Below are 14,507 nucleotides of genomic sequence, written 5' to 3'. Positions count from 1 at the left end.
TCTATCCTTATATTCACAAAACAGATTGTCTCTACAGTGAGCCTCTTCGATAAGTTCTGTACCATAACAAGACCCCGAGATTGGTAACTACTGTGGGTAATTGGAAGTCAGACTTAATAGTTACACTATAGCAACGAGCTTCGTTAACACTCCTACAGTCTAGGTCATGGTAATAGTCTCCACAGCAGTTCACACGCTAATCCTGTTAGCTTACCCTTGTATAATATGAATTATCAGTTTACATTTTAAACTCTAGATCTCAGTATATCAGTTACGTCATACATAGATCGTGTAATGATTACGTAAACGCTAGTTAGACATCTTGGTAACTGCAACTTTTAAAAATACTCCAAGCTATAAGTGTAGTGTCTTTATTACTAAGATGAAACATGCGGGTTACATATATAAGTTTATTTTAGTACATCTATAACATAACGGTTTAGTTCCTATTTATATCTTCGGATTTGAATTTACTGCGACCATCAATTTGACTTGTTGATTAAAAAAAAAGATATCTGAAATCGAAAAAAATGTTACGAATCTTTTTTCATAGCTCGTATTTTATAAGACAAATCTAACAAAATAATTTAATAATAATTTTGATGTTGTATGGTGTCAAGGAAGCCTTCAAAATGCGGTTGTCAAGAATTAATAAAACGTCTCCAATTGTACAATCACCAAGTAACAATTCTGTGGAAATCCTAGAAGTTTTCTCATATTCAGACTATAACCAATAACTCAGTTAGATCCCCGCTTGTCGCTCATCTCTCACGCTTGGCATAGGTACACTGACCGTAAGCTGTCGGTAATGTTGTTTAACTTTATACTATTCGCTCAGTGCATCACTGTGGCGCAGCCCTGACGGGTATAGGAGACGTTGCTAATCTGAGAGTCACAGCTATCAAATAGTATGAAGAGGACATCCTAGGAAAGATCACATTCTCCCATCCCGAGAATTGTTGCTGTTTATGTTTCTCCCATCACATACTTCGCAAGTAATGTTGTGTGTGGCTAGGCTATGTGGTTCTCCTGTGCAAATGCACAGGAGAATTATTAATATTGCTATGTACGGCTATAACATCAGTTACCAATACCTCTTACTTCACTCTGACGTGCTCTTGCTAATAGCAACTTATCTCTGAACTGAAAGAGAAAACTCCATCCTTACAAGGTTCTCGATTTCTTCCAGACGTTGTAAAGGGACTCCTATGTGAGTCACCGTTTAGTGGTTTAGTTTACATTTACTTACTAGTCGGTTTGCTTTACATTTACACCAGTGTGCTATATTTTGCACTTTCTTTAGGTCATTAAATGTATGCAGTTGCAGGAGTTCTTCACCGAGTATCACTATTCTGCTTCCTCTGCGAATCTACAATATTTGTCTGATTCGATAATAGTTAATACATATTATACAATCAAATATTTCTATCTCGTGCACGCCCTTTGATAATGCTTTGTAGATATGCGCTACCTTAAGGAAAGTCATGGTTAGTGCATCGTTAACATGGTTCCCATGGGGGTCCTAATGAAGAGCACAAACAACTCCACGCTCTACCGGCCCCGGCAGCTAGTAGCATCGCGTCGGGACGCGGCGATGACGTCACCGTCGACTACGCGGCGCTGCGCGCGGGCACGTGTAGTGGAGGCCTCGGCCTGCGCGGACGCAACGAAAGTGAGACCGCGGGGTACGGGGCACGACCAACCGGGTCGACGAACCTCGCGCATCCAACCGATCCGCACTTGTACAACACCGTCGCATTGTTTTAACATCCCGTACCGGCTAACGTACATTCTAATTCTAACATTTTTGTGTCCTCTAAACTGAACTCGTTTGCTTGACCTAAACTTACATTGACAGCACGATAGGTCCCGCTTGGTATGACATAACAAACGCAGCAAGTTACTAAAATGTACAATTCGGTTACAAAGGAAGGGTTATATATAGCGTTATCTAGTACTCACGACAGAAGCCTTAATTAGGCTTACTGTGGGGCTAGGTCGACTTGTGTAAGATTGTTCCATAATATTTAAACTAAGGTAAACGGTCCAGTGCTCGACTTGCTACTGCCAAATAATTGACACCTGACGTAAACGTACAGTCAGCATCAAAAGTAGCGCATGAAACAACGCGCCAAAAGTATCTGATATTCCGGATAACTTATCCAAATATAGATAAGTTTCTAAAATTCGCGTTCAAAAGTATATATTTTACACTCTTAGTTGTTCTATATTAAGAACATCACTTTTTGTGAAGCTTTTACTTATGAAACTTATTTGATCCGTTACTTTTGATGCTGACTGTACCTATATATGAAGATGACTTGTACAGTCGCGGAATTTGAAGGTTTGTCACTTTTGAACCTTAATGCCATTCCATAGAATCGATAAAAAGTGTCAGACCTTCAAATTCCGTGACTTTACTATGATAATGATGAGCACTCTACTTCACTATGGTTGTAAAATTATAAACACCCGAAACCTCTACTCTTTCTAATTCTCGATACCATTGTAGAGTCACACGGTTTCACAAAACTAGAAGTTCCTGAACTTTATTTTATACATTTAAAATATTATTTTTTTGCCATAATTTTAATTTTTGGTACTAATACTAGCTATTATCGCTAACTGTACTTTTCTTTCCACAAGACAACTATTACTGATGGAGACAATTCTAACAACCCCAAACACAATTAGTTTGCGTTGTTTTATCACAGCGTTCCCATGGCCACCTCCTGTCTCCATCATCGTAATATTGCATATGCAACATTTAGCTCTATCGGAAATCGGGAAGTGGGTCAAATTTAGCTTTCAAGATTTGACCCACACTAACATACATCATGCATACATACATACTAACTGGACAAGTTAAGCTTGTAATGATTCTCTCGCGAATGGAACCGGTAAGTTTTGAATTAAGCCCGTCACAGACGGAGCGATAATATATATTAATATACCGCCGCACCAGCATCACACATGCCAACGATACCAAAGTATATATCGCTGTCTGTGCAGCACCTACATTGTGAGAGAGACGAAATATACCAAAATATATCGTAATATGATATCGTAAGATATCATCGTGTGCGGATTCTGTCAAATGGTACGTACAGTCAGCATCAAAAGTAGCGGATCGAACAAGGTCTCAAAAGTATCTACCATTCTGTAATAGTTTAACAAAAAGTGATAGTTCTATATGTAGAACAATGAAGACTGTAAAAGATATACTTTTGAATGTAAATTTTAGAGATTTATCTATATTTAGAAAAGTCATCCGCTACTATTGATGCTGACTGTACAATATATCGTAAGATCCCTTGCTATAAGATATCTTTTAGTATATTGTCGCTCCATCTGTGATAGGCTTTAATGATTAAATGTCATATGTACATCCTAGGAAACACCCCCTGAAGATTAGGGACTATTGATTAATGAGTACTATTAAATCTTTGAAAATTGATTCTTGTGCGTTGTATCAACGAAGAAGATAAAAATATGTATACAATTTATGAAAAACTTTTTACAGTGGTATGTCGGTTCAGTCATTAATCGGCGGAAAAAGGCGGGTGAAGAAAACATCCGTAGCGACTTAGCGAGGTGCTACCGAGCAGCCAATGGTGCTGAAAATACAGCCATAATTCTGGTCACTTCTCTCTGCAGCTTGTTTACGTGTGCATCGTTTTCTTGCTGCCCACCTACATTAGCAGATTGAATCACAATCACAAGGGACCAAAGAATTAAATGAATCCGAATCCTAAACATAGTAAGGGATTTAAATGTTAACACCTAATATGAAAATAATTATGCTGTGACACATACTGCTTTTCATGTTATCTATGAGAAAAATAGACTATATCATTGATGCACATCATTCACAAAGCCTTGATGAGTAGCGGAAGACAGGTTAGACCGGGGAGGCCTTTGCCCAGCAGTGGGACAGAATGTAGGCTATACACCGCGTTTTTATTGAATTCCGTTAACTCCGCTGGCTGACTAACTAAATGGCATAGTTAATTTAAAAATGTTTATTTTTTTAATATTTGTTTATTTTATAAAAAGTAATTAAATGTTGTATATAGCGTTGTTTAATTCAACCAAACAATTGAAAACTGTAACATATCAATGTCATTTCGAACATCGATCGTCCGAGATAGTACTTACGTTTAGTAGCAAATGTATGAACTCGTACTAAACACTAATAAATATTTAAATAGGCCCTAAAGCAAGTGTATACGCTTGTAAGGGCCTAATAAGAAAAAAAGAAATTCTTGATTATCTCCGAAATGGAGTTAATTAGAATTCCCGTGTCTTTTAAAAAGTTGCTTAATTTAAGCTCAGGAATGCACCCTTGAAATTAACGGAAATAAAAAAAACACGGTGTATAAAAAAGAAACATTGAAAAACATTGATTGAAATAAATAACCCCGTCAAGTTTAGTCTCGCTATGATCGTCTCGATACTCTCGATGACTGGGTCATATTAATATTTAACCTTATTCTGTCAAATTAATAATTAATTTACGTAGGTTAACTGCCTTTTTTAAGTATTAAGATAATTGCAGAGCTCTATATATATTATTATCCAAAACGTGAGGGAATGTTTCAAAGTTTTATCTCGAGTGTTATAATTACAATCCGGAAAAGATGCTGTCTGTTGAGGCAGTCATTGTGTTTTAACTCCAAGGTCGATCGGTTTGAGGCTCTGCAGGTGCCCGCTGTAGCACATAAGGAGCACTACACATGACACGCTACATTCGAATTTACGTTATTGTCGTCATTGCCAGTGACAAAATCTAGAAAATCTCTAAGAGTTCTGGTAGGACAGCGGGAGTAAGGGATGTATTGTCAGCAGTCAACAAAGACACCTAGTAGGACTACCCTAACTGTGAGGGCCTACCGCAAACCTTGAAAATCGAATTTTTGTTATCTGCTCTTATCACAGAATAAGTAGTTAAGTAGTACTATTTCATACAGAACGGACATGCTCCACCCCGCCCGGAATGCAATTCAGCCCGCAATTGTAGCAACGTGATGATGGAAAGTTCAAAATGCTTGTCAATTTCAGTAAATAACAACTTTTCCTTTTACCACAGGTGTACTAAATGCAGATCTAAGCTCGCCGCCCGAAAATGCGAATCCCTTCCATAGTGGTATCATTACAAAGATAGTTTAAGACGATACGAGAGTACATTTACACTCAAATATTTTTATGTAGTTAGATTTGTAACGGGATCCAAAGGAGAACATTCCGACTGGTGGGCATATCTTAGTTCTAGTGTCTATCTGTAGTTAAGATTGTGTAGAAACTACTTTAGAAACAAACAGTTGGGTAAGGTCGCGGACACATGAGATGGGAAGTTCAGTCAATATTTTCATTACTCAACTTGAAGTAGAGTTTTTAAGCATGACACCACGAGTGCTCTCCTGTTGTTGACTTGTTTACTCAACCTCAATCTTTGTTGTGATAATATAAACGTAGGTATAGTTTTTCGTATACATACTTTTGTTTATTTATTGAGATTAGTGGCTTTTTCTAAGCGGATACTTAAGACATATACGTAACTGGTGACTGGGAGAAGGAGAAGGTGTCTTATTCGTAAAGTATTTTTCTCAAACTTGTAATGAAATGTTGACATGACTTACTACAAATTAGGTCCGGAAATACTACATATCAGGTGCGACGAGTGATGATGATATGTAAAGGAATTTCATACAGCCTTACACACCTAGGCCTATAAGGCAACCTTCTTTTGTTTTTTAACGTCAAATAATGCTACCTCTTGGCATTCAACTATAAAAAATCTATAAGCAAAATTCTGCCAGTATGCTTTTTTTAATTTTTTTTTCGTTTTTGTGTTTGTTAAATATTATTTCAGGAATTCAAAGGGGAACAATTTTTTTTATTATTTTTGCGCTAAGACGCATTGTTTAGGAGATACAGCCCCAAAAAGTTTTATTTTTTTCAGTTATGCAGAAATCTTTATATGGCTGTATCTCCTAAACCGTGCGTCGTAGCGTAAAAATAATCAAATTTTCGTTCCCCTTTCGGTAACAACAAAAAACACAAAAAAGAAAAAAAAAGAAAAGAAAAAAGCGTAATGGCGTGCGTGGTAGCGACAAAATAATTACATTTTTGTTCCCCTTCAATACCCCACGCACTGAACCTATCACATTAGGACATGAAACAATCATCATCATCATCCTATTTTTTATTATTATTTCATTGCAAGTTTGAGAAAAGCACTATACAAATCTCGGCGGGAAACGGGGTTGCCGGCCGCGTCTCCCTATCCGTCTCGCTACGCTCGGCCGTCTATATCTACTGGGCCTTGGCCTTCGTTTCCCGTCCTCTATAGTAATGTACTATTACACTCGGGTTTTTGTTACTAATGTCGTAATCCTCCTCTGGAGTTGCAGGCGAACATAGGCTACGGAGGCTGCTTACCATCAGGCGGGCCGTACGCTTGTTTGCCACCGACGTAGTATTAAAAAAAAAAAGAAAAAAAAAATCAATATATTCAAATGTATTTTGGCAATAAACGACAGCTTATCATATCTTTTACGCATTAATTGTCGACTAAAGCCGGCGGGTTCCCTCGTTCGCTTGATACAGCTCGTATCGTGCGTAAAACCGGTTCTTATAATCGTAATGACGACGCGACGCTGTCGGCGTTCTAGACTAAAGACTAAACCACTAAACGAATGGTACAAAAAAGTGTGTCCACTGTACCTTCGATTAGTGGCAAACCATATCAATGCCTGTGTTAATTATTTCATTGCTTATTACTTTACATACATAAATTCAAAGAGTTATTAGAGTTATACCAAGCTAATTTTGATAGCCCAGACTGTGCAAGTTTTATATTAAACGTCAAACGTCTATGAAATTATGGCCGTTTAAATAACACTTGCACAGTCTAGGCTATCAAAATCGCTGCCAATTTAGCTTGGCATAACTCTAACAAACATGCTGCACTTGAAACAGTAACGCCCTTATATGTAAATTAGTGATAAGACTCGTGTTTTCTGCTCATTTATAGATAAAATCTTTGCTAGTTTCAGGAGTAGGTCACTTGGGTATCAGAATGAAACACCAATTAAATCTGTTGAGTATTATTTCAGGAAGTCTGAGCAGCGTCTTCGCATGGGTCATCAACTTGCTAGCCGGTGTTGCGCTCACTCAAATTGTAATGTTGGTTATACACGTTTGAAGCTCACTGCTAAAACGCGTTTTTTGTCTCCTTTGTTCGCTAACTTACTGATACAATTTTTAAATAAATGAATAAAAATAAATAAATATAAAATAAATATTATAGGACATTATTACACAAATTGACCAAGTCCCACAGTAAGCTCAATAAGGCTTGTGTTGAGAAAGTTAAATGTTTATACTAAAAGCCCATTAATACAAATAGTGCGTTTAGTAACATCTCTAAACAAGGGCTACACACAAAGAATATCTCTAAAACAATCACTTTCAGAAAAACCCATTACCTTAGCACATTTCCTGTGTCCTTAACCGGTCGTGATAGAGTCTGGTCTGTCGCGTGCGTGTCGTCTACCTAGAACCTTGTTAAAGCGGCCCGATGTTGTGTCATTAGAGGGCGTGAATATTTAAGTGGAGATGGCGGGACCGGGGTGCGGTTTTCCTCCCGTTCCCGGTCGGGATATAGGACTGTTGGGATTACCTTCTCATTGAATTAATTCTGTTTGCTGATGAAAACGTTCAATCACATTCCATTGTGCAGCTTTTAAAGAGAAAAGTATCCTTCCAGATACAGTTTCTATTTCGATAAGACAATTCTTTGTTTTGGCAACCGGCCATCATTGTAAATGCGAAAAGAAAATTGTGAGTCACGTACTTAAGTATCAAACGTATCAATAGACTATTATTTATGTTCGATTCTTAGATCTTAAGAAGTAAACGTTTCTATTCTACTTATGAAACTTGTTGTACTTGTGTTGTTTCATCTTTGTTGTCCGCACTGATAATGGGCCAATGAATTTTACGCTTATACCGTAGTTCTGTTGAAATGGCTGACATAATTTATTTAAATACTTTATGGTAAATCAAGGGGTCATCCAGTCCGCGCCCGAAAGTAGCACCCGCGAAGTGGAGAACAGTCATATACTATCGATTTGTTAAGATGGCGTGCGCGGATAGGGGAGGGGAATAGGTCGGCGGCGGGGCCGCAGCCTCCGCACAGCGCAGCGTGCAGGCTTGCACCTGCCACCTGCCCGCTAACCGAGACACATGACACACTAGCGACAGCCTTAGTGCATCACTCGCAGCTCAGCACAAACAACCCCGTGCTACATTAATGAGGAGACCAACCCTAGCCGCTCACAGCGTTAAACCTATCGTTACCGTTCAAACATGCAATTTAAAACCAATGTATTACCCTACTGTTGACATAAACAACAACATTACGTATTATGTCACTACAACAATCACAATATCTTGTTAAAATCCATCAAGCGGAGACGTTTATGTACATTTTCGCAAAACTCATGCGTGAAATTCCCCCATTCTTCAACAGGAATATATCGTGGTCCTGCTGAGAACCAAGAACCACCTGGAACGGAAAGAATGTGACGTTATATAACTCATGTATTCATCAAAGGTTCATACGATGTTGCAGACACAATGATGTGGTTAAGTTATCAGTGTTGTCACCGCGATGACACGTGACATTGATCACTGTAGTATAGATCAAAGCGCATAGTTAATATGAACATGATGCGCTTCAGTAAGCGTAAAGACCTAACTGCATCACTCCGTTACGCGTAGATTCTCTGCTCTATACCACCTATACAAAACTCGCTCCAGGAAGAATAAAAATAAAAATTACTGAAAGATTCAAAAGGTTTTATTGACTTTAGGTAGTACTATAATAGACTGTGCGGAAAGAGAAGAGTAGTGGAATGTATGGAAACCAATACATTCTATGACTCTTCTCTTTCTACTATTATCATATTATACTTTCTCTCTCTACTACTGGCCTACTGGCTTAGTTCTCTTCACGCCGCTCTCCGAATTTCTAAACTAACAGACGGAAGCCTAGCCGTCTTTTGACATAATACAACTTAAGGATTGTTTTCATGTACTATAAATAATAAGTATAAATCACTATCTATCACTAATCACAACAGGCGGTGTTATCGCTAAAGAGCAACCTGTTCATGACATCCATATAATTAACACTACTTACCGGCATTCGGCAAACCAGCAAAACATTGGAAAAACTTTAAATCCGACTATAGTTTATTTTTTCCGTATCAAAAACTTCCTCCGTTTCCTTTTTCAAAGTCAATAAAAATATAACCTCACCCACATCATAAAAACGATTGATTGACACTTTTTCAACCAAAATACTTGGCTACTTGACAGTTTTTTGTAAATAATGTCAAACGACCTTGATTTTCCTGAGGATCAAATGTATAATAAATATCGTAAATAAAATAAAACTCTTTTTTAGGGTTCCGTAGCCAAATGGTAAAAAACGGAACCCTTATAGATTCGTCATGTCCGTCTGTCTGTCCGATTCTGTCACAGCCACTTTTTTCCGAAACTATAAAAGCTATACTGTTCAAACTTGGTAAGTAGATGTATTCTATGAACCGCATTATGATGTTTACACAAAAATAGAAAAAAAAACAATAAATTTGGGGGTTCCCCATACTTAGAACTGAAACTCAAAAAATCTTTTTTAATCAAACCCATACGTGTGGGGTATCTATGGATAGGTCTTTAAAAATGATATTGAGGTTTCTAATATCATTTTCTTCTAAACTGAATAGTTTGCGCGAGAGACACTTCCAAAGTGGTAAAAAGTGTGTCCCCCCCCCCCCCCCGTAACTTCTAAAATAACAGAATGAAAAATCTAAAAAAAATATATGATATACATTCATTCCCATACAAACTTCCACCGAAAATTGGGTTCAACGAGATCTAGTAAGTAGTTTTTTTTTAATACGTCATAAAAATTAAAAAAAAAAATTTTTTTCATCAAACCCATACGTGTGGGGTATATAGGGATAGGTCTTCAAAAATGATATTTAGGTTTCTAATATCATTTTTTTCTAAACTGAATAGTTTGCGCGAGAGACACTTCCAAAGTGAAAAAATGTGTGTCCCCCCCCCCCCCCCCCTGTAACTTCTAAAATAACAGAATGAAAAATCTAAAAAAAATATATGATATACATTACCATGCAAACTTCCACCGAAAATTGGTTTGAACGAGATCTAGTGAGTAGTTTTTTTTTTAATACGTCATAAAATTAAAAAAAAATTTTTTTCATCAAACCCATACATGTGGGGTATCTATGGATAGGTCTTCAAAAATGATATTTAGGTTCCTAATATCATTTTTTTCGAAACTGAATAGTTTGCGCGAGAGACACTTCCAAAGTGGTAAAAGTTCCGACCTATTTCTATACTCCCTTTTCTATCGAAGATCGCTGAAGCGGTGGCTCATAAACAGCTGTCAAGGTTTATTCTCTCAAACAAACTTCTAAGCCCCTTTCAGTCTGGTTTTCGACCGGGACATAGCACCTGTACCGCGCTGCTCAAAGTGACCGAGGACATCAGGCGGGGTATGGAGAACCAAATGGTCACAGTACTTATCCTCGTTGACTTCTCAAACGCCTTCAATACTGTCGACCATGAAATTCTCCTTGCCCTACTTGAGCACCTCAACGTGTCGCCTTGTGCCTTAAATTGGTTCTCGGCGTATCTTTGTGGACGTCAGCAAGCTGTACGTGTCGACCGCACTTTGTCCGAATGGTGTGACTTAGCCACTGGTGTACCACAAGGAGGTATTCTTTCACCCCTATTGTTTTCTATCTTTGTCAATTTTATAACTCCGGACCTTCGCTGCTCGTACCATCTCTACGCCGACGACCTGCAACTCTATGACCGGTGTAACATTGCTGACCTTACTGCCACCATTGGTAAGTTAAATCTGGATCTTATACACATCCAACATTGGTCTCAGAAGTTCGGTCTATTCGTTAACCCCTCCAAGTGTCAGGCCATTGTCATAGGCGGCGCCCGACAGCTCCTTAAACTCGAATTTATACCTCCTGTATACTTTAGTGGCACGCCTATTCCCTACAGCCAAAGTGTAAAAGACTTGGGTGTCTATATCGATAATACCCTGAGCTGGAGGACACAGATAGCTGAAATAAGCCGCAAAGTTACTGGTTCTCTTCATGCTCTCAACAGACTTAAACACTTTTTACCTATTAAAACCAAAATATTATTAGTACAAACTTTAATCCTACCAATAATCGACTATGGCGATGTGTGTTATCCGGACTTAAATGAGGAGCTCTTGGACAAATTAGATCGTTTAATGAATAATTGTATCCGTTTTGTTTTCTGTCTCCGCAAATACGATCATGTCTCCTCATTCCGCTCAAAACTTGGCTGGTTTCCCATTCGTATTCGGCGCAACATTCGCATGCTCTGCACCCTCTTTTCTGTTCTTAACGACCCTCAGTCCCCCGAATATCTAAAATCTTTCTTCCACTACTATGGTGTCTCTCGTGTCCGTCAGCTTCGCTCTTCTGGCAATTTATCTCTGTCTATACCATCTCACCGAACTGGTTACATGTCCGATTCTTTCTCTATTCAGGCAGCTCGCCTTTGGAATAGTCTCCCTGTCAAAATTAGACAGTGTCCGAACAGGTTTGCTTTTAAAAAATCCTTAAGTGAGCACTTTGCTGGCAGTACTGGAAAATCTTAATGTTTCTGCTTTGTAAGTTCAATGTAAGTATATGTATTTGTATCAATATTATTAATATATATGTATGTTTATGTATATGTATTTTTTATGAATGTATTGTGTTCGTACATGTATCAATTGTATCACCTATACCTATGTTTTTGCACCGCCTACAACTTATCTGCTTTGCCTACAGGTTGACTGGTAGAGAATGCCTTACGGCATTAAGTTCGCCTATTGTACAGTGTGTTTTCTTATGTGCAATAAAGATTAAATAAATAAATAAATAAAATGTGTGTCCAAAGTGGTAAAATGTTGAACAAGATCTAGTACTTAAGTAGATTTTTTTTAATACGTCTTAAATGGTACGGAACCCTTCATGCGCGAGTCCGACTCGCACTTGGCCGCTTTTTTTTAACAGTAACAATTAAATTAACGTTAATCTCACAATTACTGGTACGAAACAGTTGCTGATAATTTACTGAATATGCAGGCTTGATCCTGCTCACGTCTCCTGAATCATCCTGTATATGGGACTCATGGCATTTAAGCAACACAAAAGTCAGAAATGAGAGTTAAAGTCTGACGCTCGCACTCGACGATTGAAACGCCTCTAACAAATTGATATACAATTAATTTTTCAATAAAATGTAAGGAATCGAATGGTACCATTTCTTGTTCTATTTTTGAATGAAAAAAAAAAATTGTTTTTTGAGGGTTTAGAGCCTTGTATTTTTTTATAGTTTCAATATCATTTTTTAAATTCCATCTTTTTTATAATGGATGGCTCATTTTCTACCCATTTAACTAGATTTTGTTATAATATTCAACATGTGTCAAGTACCCAATTGACTAATAAAGTAATAACTTAGCTGCTAACTGCTACCAATACTGGCGAGTGACGACAAATATTGCAACCCACTTTAAGATAGGTATTATATACTGTATGTAAGCACTAGGACCCAACATTAGTCACCATCAATCGTCAAAGCCAACAGACATTGCACCACGTTACGTCTTGATGATAGAGATCGTGATATATGTCGCTATCTCCATAACCGTGACATAATATGGCATGTTGAATATATACAGTGTAGCGACCTACGGAGCGGATCACTGTACAGACCGGCATTGGCTGAGGGTACAATGCAACCTACTCGGTTCAATCGACAAGTCTTACACTAATAATAGTATTTTATACAATCGTGTCGTGATATAAGCTCTCCAGCTTTTTATTTGTGCTTAAGTTAAGCTTTAAGTAAGCTTTCTGAGTGGCCTGAGTAAAATACAAGATTGAAAAGCTTGATTTGATTATATCACTATTGTATACAATATTTTTTGAGTCGACTAAAATAAAACGTTTTCTACTATAAAACCTAAGTAATTAAACAAAATTAGGTTAGTATATCAGTAGATAGAAGGCTAGAACAAACTACATCAACGAGATTATTTTTCATTAAAATGAATCTCGTTGATGTCTTTTTTGTCCTCTTGACCGCGTTATAGTATTTTATGCATCAGTTGTATAAGAAGGGTCAAAAAAGGCGAGTGGCGTGAGTTACAATTTGAGCCGGAGCCGAAGGCGTAGGCGAACATTGTAAAGGAATACGCCACGAGAATTTTTTGACCTACTTATACAACGTTGCATACAATATTTTTCCTACGAGTCAACAAAAATAAATCTTAATTTAGGTAAACAAATTACAGCAAAAGTATATAGCCAAGACGCACGAGCATACCTTGAGCGGCCGGCCGGTCGGCGACACCTCTTCGTAACTTATGAGGCCCTGGTACTTGCTACTTGCTAAATTAATTTTTTGGACAGTTTTTTCTCAATTTTGGCCACCGTAGCCTACGGAGACTAACAAGCAACGCTAAGCGGTCTTCGTAGTCTATGGGTGTTGCTATATTACGGGTGTCACATGCGTGTTTCTGACTTATGAAGTAATTATTTTTACTATGCAACCAAATGAATATTTTGTAAGTTGGCATCAATGGACTTAGTTTAAAACCGTATTCGTTTTGGTTTTGTTAGGTTGGTAGCCATTAATCGCAGTAACGTTATAGCGTATAAAAGCACAAGAGCTTTTATGAGGAATAGACAATATAGACTTTTCTTGAAATCTTTTATGTATGTTCTTATATTCGTGTTAATAAATGCATAAATGACAGATAACAGTAGAGGAGTAGGAAAAATTTATTATAGTTCACTAAAGCGTTTCATAATGATGCCATTATAATTGAGTCGGGAAGCCCATAGTGAAAAGCCAGTAGTAGCTATTTGCGCGTATAGTTTGGTATTCGAAGTCTTCATTGTTAATACAACCATTAAAGTCCACGAATAGAAAAATAAATAGTACATTATTGCAGAGGCCGGGAAATGGCAATTCGTGGATGAGTTTCGATTCGCGCTCCGCTACGCGTCGTCCGACAAAGAAGACGAATCCACGAATTGCTGTTCCTGCCGAGGCCTATATACTGCTTTTCTCCAAACATGTGAGGAAATCAGGTAAAATAATCATAATTTAAACATGAACCAAAAAAACTCAAATCAAACCTTCACATCAAAAACGTCAAAATCAATTTCCCTCTTTAATTATTTTTTAAAAGTTAAAGGCACAACTATTCTGCCATTCAGTACCATTCAATATTCGCTCATTCAATATAATTGTTCAATATAAGCTGTATTTGCACGCATGAGATCCTTAAAAAAATATAAAAGTTATATAGTCTTTGATTTTATTAAGCAGTATTCACACGATCATACACATTGGTCTTACAC

The 14,507-nt window shown here is 37.6% G+C and overlaps 1 protein-coding gene and 1 long non-coding RNA gene across 5 annotated transcripts in view; both read left to right on the top strand.

Annotated features, from left to right (window-relative positions):
* Nucleotides 1-14,507, top strand: part of LOC133528402 (metastasis-associated protein MTA3) — a 103,492-nt gene that overhangs the window by 38,718 nt on the left and 50,267 nt on the right. The gene's annotated exons all lie outside the window — the stretch shown is intronic.
* Nucleotides 12,278-14,452, top strand: LOC133528409 (uncharacterized). The gene is made up of 2 exons (XR_009800991.1): nt 12,278-13,224; nt 13,916-14,452. It is a non-coding gene; the product is annotated as an uncharacterized LOC133528409 (long non-coding RNA).

Source organism: Cydia pomonella, chromosome 19 (assembly GCF_033807575.1).
Source record: "Cydia pomonella isolate Wapato2018A chromosome 19, ilCydPomo1, whole genome shotgun sequence".
NCBI classification, from domain to species: Eukaryota; Metazoa; Arthropoda; class Insecta; order Lepidoptera; family Tortricidae; genus Cydia; species Cydia pomonella.
The sequence above is the reverse complement of the archived record's forward strand: the minus strand, read 5'-3'. Positions and strand labels throughout refer to the sequence as shown.